General features: G+C 41.7%; 1 protein-coding gene across 6 annotated transcripts in view; it reads right to left on the reverse strand.

Annotated features, from left to right (window-relative positions):
- MC5R (melanocortin 5 receptor) overlaps positions 1-25250 on the reverse strand; it is a 203249-nt gene that overhangs the window by 26344 nt on the left and 151655 nt on the right. For 2 of the 6 annotated variants that reach the window (XM_069730996.1, XM_069730998.1), the window contains 2 exons: positions 7302-7401; positions 1538-1650 (listed from right to left, as the gene is read on the reverse strand). The exons of 1 other annotated variant lie outside the window; for it this stretch is intronic. The gene's annotated coding sequence lies outside the window, so the exon portion shown is untranslated. The remainder of the gene's footprint in view (positions 1-1537; positions 1651-7301; positions 7402-25250) is intronic. 3 more of the 6 variants (XM_069730995.1, XM_069730997.1, XM_069731000.1) reach the window with 2 other exon arrangements.

Below are 25250 nucleotides of genomic sequence, written 5' to 3' on the forward strand. Positions count from 1 at the left end.
ATATCAAGCACGCTTGCAATCACTCTTCTTATTTCTAGCCCATTTGTAAAGTGTGCAAAACTGAAATAAAGGATACCATATATTATGCCAGCTCACACCATATTTTGAGTGTGGGGTCAGTGTAATCTTCTATAGTGAAAGCGTTCATGGTGTTGCCAATGGAGACAAAATGCTGTCAAGGAGTAATAGAGGCTGAAGTGAAGGGATATTGTCCTCAGTAATGAGTCCCACTTTTGTCTTAAATGCAATGATAGCCAGAGATTAGTCTGGAGACAATGTAGGCAATGCCATGAAGATGCCTTCACGATGGAACATCACACTGGTCCCACTTCTGGGATAATGGCGTAGAATGGCAGAAAATATAATACCTGAGACACTCTTTATTACAGGTACACTAACATCTCACTGTTGCATTGATTTGGTCACGGAATTAATGGTATGTCAATTTCTCCAAAGTGTCACAAGAGCCATTTTTTTAACATGAAAACACAAGGCAGCATGTTGCTTGTGCTACTGCAAGCAACCTGTGTGGTGTGAACATGCTACTTTGACCTGCAGGTCCTTGGACTTGTCTCTATATCGACCATATCTAAAATGTAATTGGTTGGCTATTGCAAAGGGATCTACCAGCAGCACATCTTGATGATTTCCATGCCAAACACGGCAGAAGAGTCTTCAAACAACTACTAATACCTTCATCCATATCCATAACATGCCAAGATGTGTAAGTGCATTTTTTAGTGCACATACAGCTCATACTTTACGCTATTTAAGTCAAGATGTTTTGAAAAATTAGTTTTCATTCATTCATTATTTCAACACAGGTAATGTCTATAGATCCTATATAATCATACTTGTAAACGAGTGGACACCGGAGGTGTCACGCAGAATTCCACCGCTGCCACCAATTGTCAAAGATTGCAGCCAAGAGGGTCATAATTGAACCACTCACACTGTTATATTTTTGTCTCAAATAGTCATCTGATGCCCCATATCATCAAGACAATTACGTAATTGATCTATGAGTAATGGAGGAGGCTGCAGCTGTTTACACTAAGGTCAGTTAATAGGAAACTACCAGTAAGTGTATGGTATATACACCTCCGATTTCCATGCATGAAATATGTGTATATACCCCTGGTATGGTAACTGCTAGCTCCATAGTTACCCAAGAACTACTTGCTTCTACCACCAGTCATTTTTATACAGGCTGACTGTACGCCTGATTCTGGTAGCATATGGCTTTGTGGTGCAGTTTACAGAACAAAAGGAACAGAACTATTAAATGTTATATTTAATTCAGAACAATTAGGCAATGTTAATAAAAATATACAAAAGATTTTACAAAGGGGACAAAACAATACAACATATATTCTGTCACCTTTGCACCTATTTGATATGTGTCTGAGGGATGTGATCACGGATCTCTAGACAAGCTATGGCAGATAATATTACTCACTACCTTTCCTCCTTTGCGTGACTGACTGCAAGGAAGGATGATGCAGTGATGAATTTTAACATATTTTATTCACAGTACCTTGATGAGATGAGTTAAGATGTCAGGGAAGATGAATGGATGAAGATGAGATAGAACATGGAGGTGGAGGTAGAGATAACAGGAGAATCCTCTCTTCAGTTCTGATATACATGCTACCAAGATGGCAATGATCAGCAGAAAGGATGGGAGGAAGAAGATAGGAGGAGTTACAGAGAGAAGCATTGTGGGAATAACAGCTTCAGAACATGAAGACATTTAATAACAATAGCCAGTACATGGCAGCAAAGTACAACAAACACTGTAGCAATAATGTCTATCTATGAAAATGAATTAAGTAACCCATATACGGTAACTTTAGGCAAATGTCCTTTAATTGCTGAAAGCCCTTTGCAGACAATTAGCTGAACAGCACAATGTAGAATTACATAAAATAAACAGGATTAAAGGGGTTGTATAAAATTAGACAAGTATTTCTTTAACAAACCAAGTCCTTCATTACCATTTTCATAATATTTGCCACTATTACCTTACATTAGTCATGATTTCCATATACAATGCATGTAAACTATATTGTATCCGTCGATTTTACAATGGGGAGCATTAAGTTTATCTGAAGAATCTGGGAGTCTTTGCCAATTGGCTTTTGACTCCTGTAGCTGCACATTCAGATTGCACTTGAAGACTATCAGCTTTATATACCTACCAACCAAACGTTTACCATTTTCTGTCAGTAAGAAAAGGGTTAAACTGTTTTCGTAGATGGATTTTCTCTACATTCTTGATATAATGTAAGCAAGCACATTTATTATAATTACAATTCACGATTCTGCTGCTCAAATATATATATATAGTTTTTTTTATTATGCGGACATTCTGTGCCTCATTATCTTATACAGAAACATATTTGTTCCTAATAGAGGGTAAATGAGAAATGTGGACAGAAATGGAATACAGAAAATATAAGTACTGATACTGAATAAATACATTTCAGATATCTTGTAACTAGCGAGGCATTACAGCACCACATTAATTTGGTAACGGCATTCATTTCTGTGTGCTATGGTAGCAATAATGTCACGCCATTTATAAATATGAGCCTAAGTTGAATATTTAGAGCCTTTTTAATGTTGTAGTCATTCACACAAGCACCAGACATATAGGTATTGCACAGTTATTTTCAGTGGCCGTCCTGTAGTATGCGACTCTTGATGTATGATGACCTTTCCATGCTCCCTTTTTGTAACCTATGGATGTCTTACCTGTCAGAAGACGATGTGGGGATGCTTGATAATATCGTTATCGTTAATAACCCGCGCTCAGCCGAACGATGTGAGGAGAAAATGCGCGACAGTATTTCAATTTCAGTCACGGGGGCGGAAATGGCGTTGGTTCAATCATCACTCATAAAATACCCGGCTCCCGGCGCTGACTAACGGTGAGCCCCAAATCATAGCCAGTGCCGGTCAACGCCACGGGCGCAGTTACAGCCGCCGCCCTGTGTACTCAAAGCGATGACTGAACCAGCCCTGGCGCTGCTCATGTGACTGAAACAGGAACGCTGCCGAGGGCAATAAAGTTATTTTTCTCCTCGCAGTGTTTGGCTACGTGCAGGCAATGGTAGGTTACTAACGCTGTTAACCTGCTGATTAACCTCATATCTGCAGGTTAATAGCTTTTTTCTGGTGACAGGTTCCCTTTAACTCTCTTACTTTTATACTTTATGACATACACATCTAACTGCTTTAAATAAATGTGCATGTCCGGATTTAAGTGGTTAATGTACAATAAATGACTATATACTGTACTGTATGGAAGCTTAGCTAGTGTGTATGAGGGATTGCCATAACAGAAGCTCCCCATTACATATGTTATACTTGCTAAGCAATGCTAAATCAAAGACAGTAAATATTTTCATACATCAAAATGAAGAGGAAAGTCCCATGTCAGCAAGCTTTGATAATGTAAACCAAGTCAGCATAATATAGGCTTTTACTAATAAAAGCTAAGCTGGATATTAAATGATCAAAAGATTAACCAAGCGTTAATGCTAGAAAATACTGCTAGAAAATAAAATCATATTATTTACTGGTAACAAATAATCAATGGCCAATAAACATTTCACATGACAGTTTCCACTAACATAGTACAGCAGATGTCAATGCTACAACTGTCATAAGGATTTACAATACGATAATTATGGGAGGATGTTGTGCCTGGTTGCATTTACAAGACTGAAACCTAAATTGTCCTGCACACGCCAGCCAAGTCAGAATGGACATAAACAGATGATATGCCATAGATTTACACAATATGGTTTGTATATACAGTATTGTCTTAGAAAATACTAAGATCCCTGAAGCCACTAGTGAGGGGGCATTCGGCCACGCACCAACCCTTCACTTTCTTTTCTAGTACAGACAAGAGCTTGAAATCTAAGCTCCCTTGAAATAGTATTGTCCAGTTTCTATCTACTAGCAAACACGGTACCAAGATATATATCTTTCCTATATTGCCCAGTTGACATAAAGGAAATTCCTTATAGTTAGGAAGTGACAAGTCTAACTAAAATTCCTTTTGAAGCCAAGATTCCCTTCAGAGTACATCTAATAAGACAGGAGAGGTCTTTTCAGACAGTCAGATAACAAAAGGGACATGTGTTTATGCCTAGATAGAGAAGTGGAAAAGTCTCTTTTGTCTCCAGGAAATGCATCCTGAGTTGAAGTGAAAATGTTGTCCCCTTCAAGGGAAATGTTATACATTTATACCAGACACCGAGGCATTGGTTAAAAGTTATGAATATCACGGTTTGTATGCATCTGATAGTGATTGGAGATACATTTTCTTCTACAGGACTAATCAAGGAAGAATATGCATATTTTATCATAACTGTGACACCTGCCTATAAGTCCCAACTCAATAGTGGCCAAATCGCTGCCAACATCCATGTCATGTTTGGTCTCTGAGTAAGCATAAAATCCCGATAAAAAATATGGCGGCAATCTGGCACTTCTGCGATCATATGGAGTGAAGATAGTGTTAATTTTGGGAATCTCTTAAAATCCTGAAGGGCTGAGGACATCCCACAAACCAGCCCACGGGAGGTCATCAAAGAGGAGTGTGTGGGTATAACTCAGGTGCTGATAAAAGGTCAAGGCAAATTATGATCTGTGTTCTCGTAGAGAGATGCATATCAGTGTAAGATGGAGACTATATTGTTGCGAATGCTGGAGTGATTAAGCAAAATTGCAACTGCCACTGTGGGGGATGTGGGGAGAGGAATGCTGCTTCCACTGATGAAGAATTTATGGGAAAGCTTCCTCCAGTGGGGAAAGGGTTGGAGGATGAACAAAGATCCTGCCAAAATGGAAGGCTTAGGAAAAAGTGGGAAAAAATTGCAGTTTTAAAGATGCGGAGACAATGCTGCAGGCAATTGACAAACCAAAGAGTGCAGCAACGTATTGTATGTACAAAGATAAAGCCTTAAAAAAAAAAAAGAAAAAGCAAACCGCCTGCAGTAAATAAATAGCAATAGCGCATGAAAATAATATAGGGTGCTTAATTAGCAGAATCAAAAAAGCCATTCTACCATGTCACGGTGACCATATTCGGGACATTTACTTACTGCAGGGTGTTTGCCTACTTTCTTTTTTTATTTAGTGGCCAGAGTGAACATGCGCCTACACACTGCATGCACACCATCTTCCATGCTAGTTCATCTCTTTAGGTTTTTGTATGCGCCAACGTGCTTGTAAACATTAAACATCTGGAAAGGCCTTCTGGAGTTTGGTCTGAGTGGGATGGGAAATATAAAGAAAGACAGTTTTGCTCTCTGTTCTGCCTGTGATCGCATTTTTCTTTATGAATATTGTGCTGACATTGAGTAGTAGATATCGATTTGTGAGGATGATAACAAAACAACCTCTCTTTGGTATGTCTTTCCTGTAGATACCTTGCTTGAATTCAGCCTCACTTGATAGTTGGGTTACCTGCACATTTTCAATGTTCACTCTTTCATTGGACATTGGGTGCCAGCACTCTATAGTTCTCAGTAGGTACATCTATACCTCCTAATGTCTTTTTAAACCAAAAATTTTATTAGGTCTCTGCTAGGTCTCAAATTCTAGATATGTTTTATGGAAAGGAGGAACACTGTGACCAACGACTGCACTTTTTTCTCTAAGGATTTTGTTTTACTGAATGTAAAACATTGAATTATTTTTTTATTCAGTTAATAGAGCTTACTAAAGAAACATCAAACGATAATAAAGTAAACCGATTTGGTAGCCCTGTAATTATAACCTGTACAATCAACATATTTATGCAAATTGGAAAATTCCATAAATTAAATTAATGTTTTTTTTGTCTGCAGTCATACACTTATCAATGGATAAAAAGTGCCTAGAAATTATAGTACATGTCCCAAATAAAAATATATAAAACAAAATTAAATTAAAAAAAAGCAATGATTATGTGAAAATGGTGGAAAGGAAATTGCCCTTCTCAATTGGTGAAGCACCCAAATTCCCATCAGTAAAATGAATAAAGCACAAACTTTATTTGGGAATTTAGGAAACCAAGTTAATTAGCAACAGCAAAAAGTAATTAAAACATATCACAACCAAAGCTTGTGTTATAGGTTTGGGATTCATCAAAGACCCAAATTAAGCCACATAATATATATGTAGGAGCACAGACTTAGAGCTTAGCCTAAAGAGAATCTGTCAGCAGGATTTAGATATGGAATTTGACAGCTGAATGATGAAGGTGCAGAAACTCTGATTCCAGAGATGTGTCACTTACTAGGCTGTGTTTTGCTGTTTCAATAAAATCAGTATTTTATTAGCAGCATATTATCACTACAGGACTAGGTGTCTCATGCTTCCTGTCATCTGCTCTGTATAACCCTGCCCCCATCATCGATTAGCAGCTTTTTGTCACTGTACAGTGTGCGGGGTTATACAGAGCTCAGCACTTGAGCACTACTAGATCGGTAGCACAGAAAACAGTAATTGTATAAAAATGACAACATGTAGCCCAGTATGTGACACATTGCATGAATCTGGGTTTCTGCCCCGACATTATGCTGCTCTTGAATTACATAGCAAAAACCTGGTGACATATTCCCTTTAAATATGATGAATTGTTAAGAAATTTGAGTTTTAGTTTTTTCATTTATAGAAGCTATAACTTTCCCAAGACATGAGGGATATTTAGCTTTCCCAATTTATCTGGGGAATTGCTTTGTAGATCTAATAGCATAGCTAATGCTGGAAGAATCCTGAAATAGTGAAGTACCACAGTAATTAAGCTTCACACACACGTTTATTAAATTCACTTTATAATACTCACTTTTATTATACCATAAACAGCATATATAGATGTGTTTGGCTCTCTTGCCCAACTCAAGTGCTGCCTCATCAGCTTCATCTGGGACGAGAAGAGAGAGACTAGCACTGGTACAGAGTGGGTGCCTTAGGAAGATAGCGGTGGCCCGGGGAGGATCTGCCATGGTATGGATAATTAAGGGACCGGGTGGCTATGACATTTTATTGCTTAAACACCTTCCATACCCATCTAGTTATTGTTGTTTAGGGCTGGGAGACCCTCAGAGCGTATTTAAAGGGTTTTGATGGCAATTGGGACACAGTCAAATTGAATCGAGTAAATTTAATTAAAATTGAATTTTAGAGCTGAATTTTACTGAATCTGCCCAATTCGAATTTTGACAGATTTGCAACCTAAGTGAACATGACATATGAATCAAACTGAAAATGGCAATGCAGAGCTCTGAAGTATACCACACCTGTGTTTCCGTATTTTCAGATAGAAGTGGAAAACCATCATTGACCAGATCATAGTTAGACATTTATTTGTCAACAAAATGAATCAGTAATGAGGCCCACCTGAAAAGAAAAACAACAATAGCCTTTGAAACATAGCTGTAAAAAGATTTAAAGGGCACATGAAGGACAAAGTAGACAGAAATTCCAAGACAAAACAGCATAAGCAAAAAGTCTGGATTATTACTAACTGTCTTATATTAAGTAGAATTTGCTTTTCAGGCTTCAAATATATTCCTGGATTTAGCACCCATCTTATAATAATTTTTATTTCAAGTAAAGCTGTGGCGACATCACATTTAATCTGAATTATTCAGACATATTATTTCAGTAGGCCAAGGGACATGAGTTTAAGTTCATAGTCCATTCAGTCTTTCTAAAGATAGCTGGGCCATCGGGCGAGAGCATCCACTAGCCCTGTATCTCTACAAAGGCATTTAGATATGTATTAAACTTTTTCAAAGAATCAAATATTAACCCCTTTACCCCCAAGGGTGGTTTGCACGTTATGGACCGAGCCAATTTTTACAATTCTGACCATTGTCCATTTATGAGGTTATAACTCTGGAACGCTTCAACGGATCCCGGTGATTCTGACATTGTTTTCTCGAGACATATTGTACTTCATGATAGTGGTAAAATTTCTTGATATTACCTGCGTTTATTTGTGAAAAAAACGGAAATTTGGCAAAAATTATGAAAATTTCGCAATTTTCCAACTTTGAATTTTTATGCAATTAAATCACAGATATGTCACATAAAATACTTAATAAGTAACATTTCCCACATGTCTACTTTACATCAGCACAATTTTGGAACCCAAATTTTTTTTGTTAGGGAGTTATAAGGGTTAAAAGTTGACCAGCAATTTCTCATTTTTACAACACCATTTTATTTTAGGGACCACATCTCATTTGAAGTCATTTTGAAGGGTCTATATGATAGAAAACACCCAAGTGTGACACCATTCTAAAAACTGCACCCCTCAAGGTTCTCAAAACCACATTCAAGAAGTTTATTAACCCTTCAGGTGTTTCACAGGAATTTTTGGAATGTTTAAATAAAAATTAACATTTAACTTTTTTTCACAAAAAATTAACTTCAGCTCCAATTTGTTTAATTTTACCAAGGGTTACAGGAGAAAATGGACCGCAAACCCTGTTGTACAATTTGTCCTGAGTACGCTGATACCCCATATGTGGCGGTAAACCACTGTTTGGGCGCATGACAGAGCTTGGAATCGAAGGAGCGCCATTTGACTTTTTAATGCAAAATTGACTGGAATTGAGATGGGATGCCATGTTGCATTTGGAGAGCCACTGATGTGCCTAAACATTGAAACCCCCCACAAGTGACACCATTTTGGAAAGTAGACCCCCTAAGGAACTTATCTAGAGGTGTGGTGAGCACTTTGACCCACCAAGTGCTTCACAGAAGTTTATAATGCAGAACAGTAAAAATAAAAAATCTTTTTTTTTTTCACAAATATTTTTCACCCCCAATTTTTTATTTTCCCAATGGTAAGAGAAGAAATTGGAACCAAAAAGTTGTTGCACAATTTGTCCTGAGTACTCTGATACCCCATATGTGGGGGTAAACCACTGTTTGGGCGCATGAGAGAGCTCGGAAGGGAAGGAGTGCCGTTTGACGTTTCAATGCAAAATTGACAGGAATTGAGATAGGGCGCCATGTTGCGTTTGAAGAGCCACTGATGTGCCTAAACATTGAAACCCCCCACAAGTGACACCATTTTGGAAAGTAGACCCCCTAAGGAACTTATCTAGAGGTGTGGTGAGCACTTTGACCCACCAAGTGCTTCACAGAAGTTTATAATGCAGAACCGTAAAAATAAAAAATCATTTTTTTTTCACAAAAATTATCTTTTCGCCCCCAATTTTTTATTTTCCCAATGGTAAGAGAAGAAATTGAAACCAAAAAGTTGTTGTACAATTTGTCCTGAGTACGCTGATACCCCATATGTGGGGGTAAACCACTGTTTGGGCGCATGGGAGAGCTCCGTTTGACTTTTCAATGCAAAATTCACAGGAATTGAGATGAGACGCCATGTTGCGTTTGGAGAGCCACTGATGTGCCTAAACATTGAAACCCCCCACAAGTGACACCATTTTGGAAAGTAGACCCCCTAAGGAACTTATCTAGATGTGTGGTGAGCACTTTGACCCACCAAGAGCTTCACAGAAGTTTATAATGCAGAGCCGTAAAAATAAAACTAAAATTTTTTCCCACAAAAATTATTTTTTAGTCCCCAGTTTTGTATTTTCCCGAGGGTAACAGGAGAAATTGGACCCCAAAAGTTGTTGTGTAATTTGTCCTGAGTGCGCTGATACCCCATATGTGGGGGGGAACCACCGTTTGGGCGCATGGGAGGGCTCGGAAGGGAAGGAGCACCATTTGGAATACAGACTTAGATGGAATGGTCTGCAGGTGTCACATTGCGTTTGCAGAGCTTCTAATGTACCTAAACAGTAGAAACCCCCCACAAGTGACCACATATTGGAAACTAGACCCCCAAGGAACTTATATAGATGTGTTGTGAGAACTTTGAGCCCCCAAGTGTTTCACTACAGTTTATAACGCAGAGCCGTGAAAATAAAAAATCTTTTTTTTCCCACAAAAATTATTTTTTAGCCCCCAGTTTTGTATTTTCCCAAGGGTAACAGGAGAAATTGGACCCCAAAAGTTGTTGTCCAATTTGTCTTGAGTACGCTGATACCCCATATGTTGGGGTAAACTCCTGTTTGGACACACGGGAGAGCTCGGAAGGGAAGAAGCACTGTTTTACTTTTTCAACGCAGAATTGGCTGGAATTGAGATTGGACGCCATGTCGCGTTTGGAGAGCCCCTGATGTGTCTAAACAGTGGAAACCCCCCAATTATAACTGAAACCCTAATCCAAACACACCCCTAACCCTAATTCCAACGGTAACCCTAACCACACCTCTAACCAAGACACACCCCTAACCCTAATCCCAACCCTATTCCCAACCGCAAATGTAATCCAAACCCTAACCCTAACTTTAGCCCCAACCCTAACTGTAGCCTTAACCCTAACTGTAGCCTTAACCCTAGCCCTAACCCTAACCATAACCCTAGCCCTAACCCTAGCCCTAACCCTAGCCCTAACCCTAGCCCTAACCCTAGCCCTAACCCTAGCCCTAACCCTAACCCTAACCCTAGCCCTAACCCTAACCCTAGCCCTAACCCTAGCCCTAACCCTAACCCTAGCCCTAACCCTAATGGGAAAATGGAAATAAATACATTTTTTAAATTTTCTTATTTTTCCCTAACTAAGGGGGTGATGAAGGGGGGTTTGATTTACTTTTATAGTGGGGTTTTTTGCGGATTTTTATGATTAGCAGCCGTCACACACTGAAAGATGCTTTTTATTGCAAAAAATATTTTTTGTGTTACCACATTTTGAGAGCTATAATTTTTGCATATTTGAGTCCACAGAATGATATGAGGTCTTGTTTTTTGCGGGACGAGTTGACGTTTTTATTGTTAACATTTTCGGGCGCGTGACATTTTTTGATCGCTTTTTATTCCGATTTTTGTGAGGCAGAATTACCAAAAACCAGCTATTCATGAATTTCTTTTGGGGGAGGCGTTTATACCGTTCCGCGTTTGGTAAAATTGATAAAGCAGTTTTATTCTTCGGGTCAGTACAATTACAGTGACTCCTCATTTATATCTTTTTTTTATGTTTTGGCGCTTTTATACGATAAAAACTATTTTAGAGAAAAAATAATTATTTTTGCATCACTTTATTCTGAGGACTGTAACTTTTTTATTTTTTTGCTGATGTTGCGCTATCGTGGCTCGCTTTTTGCAGGACAAGATGACGTTTTCAGCGGTACCATGGTTATTTATATCTGTCTTTTTGATCGCGTGTTATTCCACTTTTTGCTCGGCGGTATGATAATAAAGCGTTGTTTTTTGTCTCGTTTTTTTTTTTCTTACGGTGTTTACTGAAGGGGTTAACTAGTGGGACACTCAGTTTTATAGGTCGGGTCGTTACGGACGTGGCGATACTAAATATGTGTACTTTTATTGTTTTTTTTTTATTTAGATAAAGAAATGTATTTATGGGAATAATATTTTTTTTTTTTTCATTATTTAGGATTTTTTTTTTTTTTTTTTTTACACACTTGTAAAATTTTTTTTTTACTTTTTCACTTTGTCCCAGGGGGGGACAATACAGATCGGTGATCTGCCAGTTTGCACAGCACTCTGACAGATCACTGATCAGTCTCAGAGCGCTGCAGCGTTACCAAGTGCCTGCTCTGAGCAGGCACTTGGTAAGCCACCTCCCTACCTGCAGGACCCGGATTCCGCGGCCATATTGGATACGGGCCTTGCTGCAGGGAGGAAGGTAGGAGACCCCCGGAGCAACGCGATCACATCGCGTTGCTGCGGGGATCTCAGGGAAGCCCGCAGGGAGCCCCCTCCCTGCGCGATGCTTCCCTGCACGCCGGCACATCGCGATCATGTTTGATCGCGGTGTGCCGGGGGTTAATGTGCCGGGGGCGGTCCGTGACCGCACCTGGCACATAGTGCCGGATGTCAGCTGCAATAAGCAGCTGACACCCGGCCGCGATCGGCCGCGTTCCCCCCGTGAGCGCGGCCGATCGCCTATGATGTACTATTCCGTCCTTGGGAAGTAGGGCCCACCCCACATGGATGGAATAGTACGTCTAATGGCAGATAGGGTTTAAGCATCATGTGGCAGAGAGTTCTAAAGTTTACTACTCTTATGTTAAAATGTTATGTCATTAATCTAAAATGTGCATGTAATGAGTGCATTAAAAACTACCTATTGCTGCCTCCAGCCATTTCCAAAACTACTACAGTTCTTTACTGTATAATTTGGCCACAGTTGTGAATTCCCAGTTCACACAGCATCTTCTGTGTGGACTGGACGTTATTTTGTCAATTGAAATATATCAAATTCAGAATGAGAATGTAAGAGCTTACCACTAGACATGAGCGAATGTGTTTGCAAAATGTTCGCCAATCTCAAATTCGGCACGAACATAGCACATTCAAATTCGTGTTCGCTTTCACAAGCATTTTTACGCAAAGTCGGCAAAAGATGGTCACAGTTCGGTAAATCATTGCATTTCCACTAATGCTTTTGTATGACTTTGAATACAAGAGTGCTGCTGTATGATAAACAGGGAAGGGGGGGACCGGGGAATGTGTTTGATGAGGGGAAAGGGAGTAGAGCGGTTAAAGGAGCATCTCAAGAGATTACAGGAGCGGCACACACTTTTTTTTTAACTTAACTTTATGTGTGTTGATTCCGGAAACCATTCAGGGCGTAGAACCCATCCATTACATCATGACACAAGGTCTTCTGTGATTGGTAGCCGAAGTCACATGTCCCTGGCCATATAAAAAAGCGGACATCTTGTTTTGCTGTCGCCATTTGCTCAGTGTCACAGTGCAGCGAGGTCACTCCTGCTAGTGCTAGTGCTGGTGCTGCTGAAAGTGAACTTGTCAATGAAAGAGATAGTCCTGTGTGAAATCAATCTTCCAGCATCAAAGTACATTATTCAAAAATGATGTGGCAGTCTCCAGAAGCCCCATTTGCTACTCCAAATCATGTGTGCCAACACTATATTTTAGTGGCAAATTAGAAGGCCAGATTTCCACTTAAAAATCGATAGGCCTAATATAGTGTTGCAGCCACAAGGCCCAATAAGCTACTCCAAATCATTTGTGCTAAAACTGTGTTTCAGTAGCAAGTCGAAGGTAAGATTTTCGCTTAAAAATCGCTATGCATAATATAGTCGTGCAGCCACGAAGCCCAATTAACTTCTCCAAATCGTTTGTGCTAAAACTGTGTTTCAGTGGCAAATCAAGAGAGATTTCGATGTAAAAATTGTTAGTCCTAATATAGTGTGGCAGCCACAAGGCCCAATTAGCTACTTAGGGGCAGTATGGTGGCTTAGTGGTTAGCACAGCAGCCTTGCAGCGCTGGAGTCCTGGGTTCAAACCCCACCAAAGACAACATCTGCAAAGAGTTTGTATGTTCTCTCCGTGTTTGTGTGGGTTTGCTCTGGGCACTCCGGTTTCCTCCCACATTCCAAAGACATACTGATAGGGAATTTAGATTGTGAGCCCCAATGGAGATAGAAATGATAATGTCAGTAAAGAGCTGCGGAATATGTTAGCGCTATATAAAAATAAAGATTATTATTATTACTCTAAATCGCTTATTCTAAAACTGTGTTTTAGTGGAAAATCAGATGGCCAGATTTTCATAAAAAAGTTGTTAGACCTTATATAGTGGTGCAGCCACGATGCCCAATTAGCTACTCTAAATCATTCATGTTAAACTGTTTCAATGACCAATAAGAAGGCTAGATTTCCACTTAAAAATCGTTAGGCATAGTAGTGTTGTTCAGGCACACTAAGAAATTAAGTAGTGATTGTTCATCTAGTGACAGGTGACTGACAGCTGTTTGCCTAAGTTTGTGAAACAGCAGGGTGCAAGAAGGGAAGGCTACTTACATGGGTGGGAAAAAGCAAGGTCATGGAGGAAAGGGGAATAGACTGTGTGTTCGATGTGTACGTGGGTTAGGTGTTGATATGAATGAAAGCTCAAATGAAAAAACACCGTCTTGTTTATCTAAAGAATACTGACAACATCTGTTACTGGCGAGCCTACACTCAAATCCCTTTATTTGGCAGCCTCAAAGCGGTACGCCTTGTAATTGAAGCTCAGAAGGAGCATGTGCTATAGTGGATGGCAAGTGCTGCATCAAGTGGCATTTAATCCTCTTCCTCCACCTTAACATCACACACAGTACAATCCTCAGAGGTGGAGACCCAATCACCCTTGTTTGCCCCGGCGTCAAAAATTTCCAAACGCTCAACTGACTGTGGGGAACCTCAGATGGGCCATTCTGAAGAGCTGTTCACACATTGTATATCATGGACATCAGAGGTCTGCTCTGAAGAATCACATAATCCAGAGTAGGAAAGCATCTGCACCTATGCCCAGCATTTTTTCAAGTTTGATCCAGGGCTGGAAAAAGTGGGTCCGAGCAGAATCCAGACCCTCGTCACTAGACATTAACTACCAAGGGTTTAGGTGATCCTTATGATACTCATATAACAGAGGCGCAAGTAGACTATACTATGGTGTCAGGGCAGAGAGAGGAGATGGGTGACTCTCAGGGTGAGGAGAGTGCGAACAGAAAGGATGATGATGTGGTTGTAGATCCCACTTGGTGTGAGCCCAGATGTATGCAGCTGTGTAGCTCTGCAGAGGAGGTGGAGGAATATGAGGAGGTTACGTTGCAGCTTCCCACACAGAAACAAAGTAATGCAACCACGACAAGCACTGCATCCTCAACCCCAACTCTGACTGTGTGCAGTTCGCGGGGGCGGCAAGGGTTGCCGCAAAGGATGACCTAATGCACACTATCTGTCAAATTTGGCAAAAAAAAAAATCAGTACAGTCAAAAATTGCAATAATTTTTCGACATGCATGAACCAGTACATGAATTATCAACATGCCTTAGCGTGAGAATCTGACTGTGTAAAATGCAGACTAGCAGGCCTCGCCAACCACCGACTGTCCCAACAATCTCATCTGCTGCTTCTTCCTCTTCCATCATCATTCCAAGTCTTCTCACACAGATCTCCGGCCGTAGAAGCTACAATTGTTTACCATCCATAGTCGGGGTGAGTGAGAGCCTGTCAGTTGTTACGGAAGTAGACATGACTGAGGCTTTTGTGTTATCTAGCACAACACATCTTTCTGAATCCATCACAACATCTCCGCCTGCACCTCACTCACAGTCCAACATTTTTTCCTGTTCTCCATACTCAGCCCAACAGCCAGCTTTCAGTCCCAAAGTTGTGGTAACATAGAAGAATGTTTCCTCCTACACGTGACAAAACTAAAAGCATGAAATCCACCATCTTCAATCTCTTGGCCACAGAAATGCAGCCTTTTGCGCCTGGTGGATGCAGATGTTGGCGAAAGTAGATAGCCGTCGAAGTCCCCCAGTACCAGTTGCCAAGTTGCCATTATTTCTCTAAGAAAACTGTGCCTGCACTGCACCAGCATGTCACCGACAACATCACCCATTCCCTGAAAAATCTATATCTGATGTATATCACCACTGACATCTGGACAAGCAAACATGGGCAGGGATGTTACTTCTCAGTAACTACAAAATCAACAACAGACCTTCACACAACAGACCCAAGGAAAATGAACCAAAAATATAAAAAATATATTTTATTGAATAAATACACATACAGAGTAAAAGTAGGGCAGTATCCACCAGTGCAGCAGCAATGGTGGGACTCCCGCAAGGACGACCTCATAAACGTTCGTAGTAAGTAAAAAGGTAACAGATATTCTGGTGCCCAGCTTTGCATACAGTACAGAGATATATGTGGAACATACAGTGTAATGAAAAATCAATAAAGATAAACAATGTAATCTATATGTTAATAAATAATACTAGTGATCCACAATATACATGTTAGAAATAGATATACTATAATACTCAGCTAGCAAACCATATATGTAAACATAGCACTAGTAAGGGTATAGTTACCGTGAGGAAGACCCCGGGGACGCACCACACCCGGCGCGCATTTCGCAATTAAATGCTTCGTCCAATGGGTGGCTTTGGTGGCAGTGGGGTCCGGCGGTAAAGGGCCTGCTCCACAAGTCTTTGAATCCCCAAGGCTTGTGGGACAGACCTCTGTATCTAAGGGCCCCTTTCCACTTGTGAGAAAAACGGACGAGTGCAATCCGATAAAAAAATCGGATTGCACTCGGACCAATGTTTTTCAATAGGTGACATTCCATTTGCGATTTTTTTCCCAGCCGAAATCGGACTGAGAAAAATCTGTGTCGGCTGAGAAAAAAATCGCAGCATGCTGCGTATTGCTGAGATTCTCGGACGAGACTTGCCAATGCAAGTCAATGGGTGCGAGATAAAAAACGCACAGCACTCGCACCATGCGAGTGCTGTCCGATTTTTACGCACCCGTGTCCTTAGAAAAGCCGGCAATTCAGCGCAGAGTACAGTAAAATCACACTGACATATTAGATTAGAGTAGATATATACACATAGAATAGGTATATATACATATATATATGTCAGGGAGACACCTATATATATATATATATATTTATATTTAATGCAGCGTGAGATAGCTTTAAAGCTGGTAATTCAATTACCGGCTTTTGCTATCTCCTTCACAAACCCGACATGATATGAGACCTGGTTTACAAACAGTAAACCATCTCATATCACCATTTTTTTTGCATATTCCACACTACTAATGTCAGTAGTGTGTATATGCAAAATTTGGCTGTTGTAGCTATTATATTTAAGGGTTAAATGCCGGAAAAAATTGGCGTGGGCTCCCGCGCAATTTTCTCCGCCAGAGTAGTAAAGCCAGTGACTGAGGGCAGATATTAATAGCCTGGAGAGGGTCCACGGTTATTGCCCCCCCCCCCCGGCTAAAAACATCTGCCCCTAGCCACCCCAGAAAAGGCACATCTGGAAGATGCGCCTATTCTGGCACTTGGCCACTCTCTTCCCATTCCCGTGTAGCGGTGGGATATGGGGTAATGAAGGGTTAATGCCACCTTGCTATTGTAAGGTGACATTAAGCCTAATTAATAATGGAGAGGCGTCAATTATGACACCTATCCATTATTAATCCAATACTAGTAAAGGGTTAAAAAATTACACAAACACATTATTAAAAATTATTTTAATGAAATAAAAACAAAGGTTGTTGTAATATTTTATTTAACGCCCAATCCAATCACTGAAGACCCTCGATCTGTAAATAAAAAACATAATAAACCAACAATATACATACCTTCCGCAGATCTGTAAAGTCCAACGATGTAAATCCTTCTGAAGGGGTTAAAATATTTTGCAGCCAGGAGTTCTGCTAATGCAGCGCTACTCCTCGCTGCAAAACACCAGGGAATGAAGGTAAAGTAGGTCAATGACCTATATTTACCTGCATTTGCGGTGAGGCGCCCTCTGCTGGCTGTTCATAGATCGTGGGAACTTTCCCTTTCATTCAATTGGATTAATAATGGATAGGTGTCATAATTGACGCCTCTCCATTATTAATTAGGCTTAATGTCACCTTACAATAGCAAGGTGGCATTAACCCTTCATTACCCCATATCCCACCGCTACACGGGAATGGGAAGAGAGTGGCCAAGTGCCAGAATAGGCACATCTTACAGATGTGCCTTTTCTGGGGTGGCTGGGGGCAGATGTTTTTAGCCCGGTGCGGGCCAATAACCATGGACCCTCTCCAGGCTATTAATATCTGCCCTCAGTCACTGGCTTTACTACTCTGGCGGAGAAAATTGCGCGGGAGCCCACGCCAATTTTTTCCGGCATTTAACCCTTAAATATAATAGCTAGAACGCCCAAATTTTGCATATACACACTACTAACATTAGTAGTGTGGAATATGCAAAAAAAATGGTGATATGAGATGGTTTACTGTATGTAAACCATGTCTCATATCATGTCGGGTTTAGGAAGGAGAAAGCAAAAGCCGGTAATTGAATTACCAGCTTTAAAGCTGTCTCGCGCTGCATTAAATAGAAATATATATATATAGGTGTCTCCCTGACATATATATATGTATATATACCTATTCTATGTGTATATATCTACTCTAATCTAACCTGTCAGTGTGATTTTACTGTACTCTGCGCTGAATTACCGGCTTTTCAAAGGATTCCCGTGCGTAAAAATCGGACAGCAATACGGATGTCATACGGATGTTGCGATAAAAAAAATCGCATGACACTCGCATGGCACTCGCATGGCACTCGCAGACGTTACATCAGTTTTTTCAGTCCGTAAATCGGACCGTTTTTTTCTCACAAAAGTGGAAATGAGCCCTAACACTTATTCCACTGCTTCTGCCTCCTCCACCTCCACTAGGGCCTCAACCTGTGCCATCAAACTCTCCCTAAATCAGACACGCGCTCCAACAGTGCAGATAGAATCTCCCCCCACCTCTGTTATATGCAGCCATGGCTCACCGCGATCAGGCATCATTAAATTAATATGCCTTGCAGATCACAGTTCAAACAGCAGACATGTCCCGACTTTGATGAGGGCTCACTACCGAACCCCACATCAAAGAGGGGGTTCTGCCATTGGACGTACTATTTCGTACAATGGCAGAAAGAGGTTAAAGAAAATTTTTTAAACTAATTTTCATAGCCTTTACATAGGATGGGTCATTTTACATCAATTTTAAATCCTAAGTACCTTTGAGTTCTACAAATGTGATTGCAAATAAATCTCAACTCATAGGGAGTCAAAGGGAGCTTTTCTGAATCTGCAAGTAGTTTATTTAAGATTCTACAAAAAACTCAGCTTTTCTGACTTTTATTAAAGCCCATTTATACAACCACTCTGCCCACAGGTAACTTAGTTTTCATTTTTTTCTAACCTAACCAACGTAGAGTGGGAGTGGTCATCCCACTCAAACCATTGTACAAATTTTCTAAAATCTCGAACTCTAGAAGTCATTTAAATATCAAATTTATCTACTTCTTGTGGCTCAGTGCCAAGTCATTCTGGGACTCACACAATTCAGAACCAACAGTCTGAATAGCACCATACAGCAATTTTCCTTATTGCTGCTTACTAGTGTTGAGCATTCCGATACCGCAAGTATCGGGTATCGGCCGATACTTGCGGTATTGGAATTCCGATACCGAGTTCCGATACTTTTGTGGTATCGGGAATCGGTATCGGATCCATAGAGATATGTAAAATAAAGAATTAAAATAAAAAATATTGATATATTCAACTCTTCGGCGGCCCCTGGACATCACCGCTGGTAACCGGCAGGCTTCTTTGTTTAAAATGAGCGCGTTTAGGACCTGAGAATGACGTCGCGGCTTCTGATTGGTCGCATGCCGCTCATGTGACCGCCACGCGACCAATCAGAAGCCGCGACGTCATTCTCAGGCACTAAACTCCTCATTCTAGGAATTTAGGACCTGCGAATGACGTCGCGGCTTCTGATTGGTCGCGTGACGGTCACATGAGCGGCACGCGACCAATCAGAAGCCGCGACGTCATTCTCAGGTCCTAAACGCGCTCATTTTAAACAAAGAAGCCTGCCGGTTACCCGCGGTGATGTCCAGGGGCCGCCGGAGAGGTGAATATATCAATATTTTTTATTTTAATTCTTTATTTTACACATTAATATGGATCCCAGGGCCTGAAGGAGAGTTTCCTCTCCTTCAGACCCTGGGAACCATCAGGATACCTTCCGATACTTGGTGTCCCATTGACTTGTATTGGTATCGGATATCGGTATCGGCGATATCCGATACTTTTCGGGTATCGGCCGATACTATCCGATACCGATACTTTCAAGTATCAGACGGTATCACTCAACCCTACTGCTTACAGCAAAATAAAGTGAATAATGTTGTTTTAGAATTAGGCTAAGTTCACACCAGGCATTTTTACACTGATATTTTTTATGCGTTTCTTCATGCAAATTTTCACCTGAATTTTATAACATCAGGAAATACATAAAAATTGAGCTTGGATTAAGTTGGTATACATGTGAAAGCAGGTATCAGTATGCAGTAATGCTTGGAGGCAGAGCAAGGGTTAACAAAGGGATTTAATGTAACTGCGTTACTCAAAACAGGGAGAAGACGCGTTGAATGTACTTTTTTTTTAGAAATAATCAAAACCTTTTTTGGATAATAAGAAGCCTTGGATCCTACACCCACGGGAGTGCAAATAGCTTGGTATAAAGTTTATTGGATAACACTCTTATCGTTAATTGGTCTGAGTGATGTACTAGTGTGACGCCCAGGAGACCGGGATACCCAGCACCGGACCAATGGGGTCTGTCTCTTGAGGGGGATGTCACAGGTGGCTTGACCCGGTGCTGTGGCCTCAGGCAATGCACAGTGTAAGGGGTATCGTGAGGGGACAGGCACTTACTTGATCAGCAGCAGGTTCTCCCAGCGGTGACGATCCCGATCCTGGATAGATGGCTATTGTCCAAATGAAAGACTGAGGCACTGAAACGTTTAACCAGTTTACTTCAACATAAAGGGATTTACAACCAGTCCTGTCACCGGAGTCTGTATGGGAACTCTGAGTTACTTTGACCCTGCCGGGGTCTTCGCCTCTTATTGTGCGCAATTTCTGTGTGGCCCTGCTGCTGTATGTGAACTGGCTGCCGGCCCAATCTGTCCCCTCCGGGTCCTGGTTCGACGGGCAACCCGAGTCCTTTTATCGGCTTACCCCCTCCAGGAGTACCGCTGAACTCTGTGTCTGTTGCTGCGTCCGGCCCTAGTGAAGCTGATATCACCTCACGTTTTTCCGGTTGCTGTATTATATATAATGAATACAGCCACGGATCCGGTATCCGTCTTTGCACCTGTTCTGGGTAGTGATTAATGCTACCCGGTTCTCACAATGTCCTTTTTCTCTATCCCTCTTCTCCTCAGGCCGGTGATTTAGGCCTGGTAACAGTCACAGGGCTGTTAGATATTCAACTGTATGACCTCTCACTTTCAGCTCCTTAGCCTAACTGCCATTTCTTCTCTCAGACCAGAATGGATCAAGGGGAGTCTCTGGAGCTCCCCCTTCTGGCCGGAGGTGGTAGTGCAGTCTTGCTATTTTAGTATTTGTATTTACTGTCAGTAACTATTTTTGTGGCAAATACCCCTAGGGGTGCCACATTCCCCCTTAGTTAAGAACAGTACTCCGGGACTGTGGGACGATAAAATTTTGAAATAACAATTAATAGGTACAGAGTCTTAAAAATGAAAAGTTACAAAAACCACTCAAGGAAACAAAAATAGAGTTCTGTAAAAAGTCACTTCAAATAGCGTCCATTAATACAGTTCTATCCTTGAAGGTACTAGGAAAGGCACTGTACTTAGTGTCCAGGAATTTAGTTCCATTTTTCCAACGGAGTTATCAATATAAAGTCTAAAGAAAGTTCAAAAAGAGCAAAAAGCAAAATTCAAAAAGCAGTCTTTCCGGAGCTTTGATTTAGTGCCTCCGGGCTGATAAAAAGTTCAAGAATATGCAAGAAGTTCATACAGACAAGTCTCTGTAGGCACTGGGCTTAAACGTTGCAGACTGATAACAATGACTATACTACATTTTCTGTTTAACTATATACGGCATAACATATACACAATTCACATTATGAGCTTTATAGTTGGTAATCTGCATACCTGGCCGGTAATTGACCCTGGGTACTACGCTGTGATCTACGTAATAGCGGTGTCTCTTCATGTGGTGTACTACTGTCTACTGCGGATGTAGAATCTGCCCGCTCTGCTAAAGATAATTCCACGACTATGGAGTTGGCAAGTCCACCGTGAATGGGATTACTCTGACCAGGAATCTGTTCTTCCTGGCCTGGAACCTCCTGTAGTACGGGGTCAGCCTCTTCCTGTCTTGGGACTTCTGGTATTGGGTTCGGTGTTGGGTAAAAGGCCACCATGGGAACCACTACTGCACCATGGTATGTTAGTAGGGCTTTGGGAAAGTCTCCTATACAGGTGTGATACATTTCCTCTTCTTTTTCCTTTACTGGTTGAACCTGTATGGGTTGAATAACTTCTGGTTCTGGCTGGACAACGTCTGGCTCTTTCAATGCTTCCGGGCATAATTTAAGATTGTCTCTTGACACTAGTACAGATGTTAAGCCTCCGTTTTTGCTAATGAGACACATTTTAGGATTATCCACTCTTGTTGGTAAAACTGTGTAGGGTACGGCTTCCCACTGATTGTCCAGTTTATTGGTTCGACGATTTCTCTTGAGCACTTGGTCACCCGGTCTTAATGGGGTCGCTAGAGCATTCTGGTTGAAAGTTCGCTCTTGTCTTTCTCTAGTTTGCTGAAGGCTTCTTTCCACACTCTCTTGCACTTGGCGATACTGCTTTTGCCGTATGATATCCCAATTGGAGTCTTGAACTCCTGCGTCTGGTTTCAGAATTCCCATTTCTAGATCGATTGGTAATTGGCCGGGTCTTGCACGCATAAGGTAAGCTGGGGTGCAGTTGGTGGAGCTCACCGGGACATGATTATACAGATCCACCAAGTCAGGCAATTTCTCTGGCCATTGATTCCTTTCTGTCTCAGGTAAAGTCTTTAGTAGGTCTATTACAATATGGTTCATCTTCTCGCATAAGCCGTTTGTTTGTGGATGATAGGCCGTCGTCCGGATCTTTTTGCAACCATACATATTACAGAATTCTCTGAAGATCTCTGATTCAAAGGCTGTACCTTGGTCGGTGAGAAACTGTTCCGGATATCCATGGGGTCTACAAAAGTACGTTTGGAACGCTTTGGCTGCTGTTTTTGCTGTCAGATCTTTTACGGGTACTACTACCAAGAAGCGTGAATAATGGTCCACGATGGTCAAGGCATAGACATAGCCGGACCGGCTTGGTATTAACTTCACGTGGTCTATGGCTACAAGTTCAAGTGGTTGTTTGGTGATTATGGGCTGCAGTGGTGCTCTTTGGTTCTTTTGATCGTTTCTTCTGAGGTTGCACGGGCCACAATTTCTGCACCACTGTTCGATTGATTTTCTCATCCCGACCCAATAAAATCTTTCTCTTAGAAGTACTTCTAACTTTTTCCAACCAAAGTGACCAGCACCATTATGGTAAGCTTCGAGGACCATCTTGACATCTTGTTTAGGCACGATAATCTGCCAAACCAATTCATGTGTTTTCGGATTGGTGTACCTTCTACAGAGCTTCCCTTGATACAGGAACATTTTGCCTCTCTCTTTCCAGAGTTGATGCGTCTCTTCTGGGGCATCCTCATCGGGATATGCACTTTGCTCAGTTAACAGTTCCTTCACCAACTTCACAGCCGGATTGCTGTCTTGGGTGTCAGCCCATCTATGGTGTGTTAACGGATTAAAATTCACCTCTTGTTGTTTCTGATAGGTACTTGACTGATGATGTTTTGCCTTGGGATGATGGAAGGCTGGTAGTTCAATTTCTTCAAGCTCCCCCGTTTCTTCTTCTACATCTCTCAAGTGTGGCATCCGGGATAGGGCATCGGCATTTCCATTCTTGCGACCTGCTCGATACTTGATCTTGAAGTTGTAATTAGATAACCGGGCTATCCATCGCTGTTCTAACGCACCTAATTTGGCTGTGTCCAGGTGGGTCAACGGATTGTTGTCAGTATAGACAATAAATTCTGCAGCGGCCAGATAGTGTTTGAAACGTTCAGTCACAGCCCAAACTACTGCCAGTAGTTCCAATTTGAAGGAGCTATAATTTTCTGGATTTCTTTCAGTAGGCCGGAGCTTTCTACTTGCAAAGGCGATGACTTTCTCCCGACCTTCTTGCTTTTGTGACAGCACCGCTCCTAGTCCCACATTACTGGCATCGGTGTAGAGGATGAAAGGTTGATGGTAATCTGGGTATGCCAGAACCTCTTCTCCGGTTAGTGCCTTCTTTAGTTGTTCAAAGGAGTCTTCCCTTTCGTTGTTCCACTGAAAAGGAGGGTTTCGGTTTGAAGGTTTCTTCCTCTGCCCTACCAAGGTGTCTTGCAAGGGTGCTGCCAACTTGGTAAATCCTTTTATAAATCTGCGATAGTAACCCACCAATCCCAGGAATTGTCTCACTTCTTTTGCGCTGGTAGGTCTCGGCCAATCCCTTATGGCGCTTATTTTCTCGGGATCTGGTGCTACTCCCTCCGAACTCACGATGTGTCCCAGGTACTGTACCTTTGGCTTGAGAAGGTGATATTTGGATGGCTTGACTTTCATGCCGTACCTGGATAAGGCTTCGAACACTTCTGCCAGGTCTATTAAGTGTTGTTCGTAAGTCTTTGAGTAGACGATCACATCATCTAGGTACAGGAGGACGGTCTCGAAGTTCTTGTGTCCGAGGCAGCATTCCATCAGCCGCTGGAAGGTACCGGATGCGTTGCAGAGTCCGAACGGCATGCGATTAAATTCACATAGACCCATTGGTGTGGTGAATGCCGTCTTTTCCTTATCTCTCTCAGCCACAGGGACTTGCCAATACCCGCTTGTTAAGTCTAAGGTGGAAAAATAATTAGCAGATTTCAAAGCAGTTAAGGACTCTTCTATCCTAGGCAAGGGGTAGGCGTCTTTATGGGTGATGTTATTAATCTTCCGGTAGTCTACGCACATTCTCATGGTTCCGTCCTTTTTTTTGACAATCACTAGAGGGGCCGCCCAGGGGCTACAGCTGTCTCTTATTACTCCGGCCTGTTTCATCTCCCTCAGCATATCTTTTGCACACTGATAGTGAGCGGGCGGTATGGGTCTATATCTTTCTTTTATTGGGGGATGGTCACCGGTGGGGATTGTGTGTTCTACCCCTTCTATCCGTCCGAAGTCCAATGGGTGTTTACTGAAGACTTGTTCATATTCCGTCACTAGCCTATACACCCCTTGTTTTTGATGGGTAGGTGTTGAATTTATGCCCACGTGTAGCTGTTGGCACCAATCCTCCAATTCTCCATCTGAGCCGTTGACTTCCACCTGACAGGTTAGTTCTAAGGGCTCAATGGTTGTGATGGCATTGTTGTCAACAGTATATAGCTTTGCCATTGTAGCATACCTTGGCAAAGTGACCTCTTCCTCTCCACAGTTCAAAAGTCGTACCGGCACTCGTCCCCGGTGTACCTCGACTATCCCTCGTGCTGTGAGTATAGTGGGCCTGCTGTCGGTGTACACTGGTTCTATTAAGGCTTGATAATCTCGTCCCTTAGTACCAATGGCTGCTCTACACCATACCAGCATTTCTGTTTTTGGTGGGATTACAATAGACGTTGGATCACTTACCCTCACACTGCCGATTTCTCCACCTG

The sequence above is a fragment of the Ranitomeya imitator genome, chromosome 6, assembly GCF_032444005.1.
Source record: "Ranitomeya imitator isolate aRanImi1 chromosome 6, aRanImi1.pri, whole genome shotgun sequence".
In the NCBI taxonomy this organism is placed as follows: domain Eukaryota; kingdom Metazoa; phylum Chordata; class Amphibia; order Anura; family Dendrobatidae; genus Ranitomeya; species Ranitomeya imitator.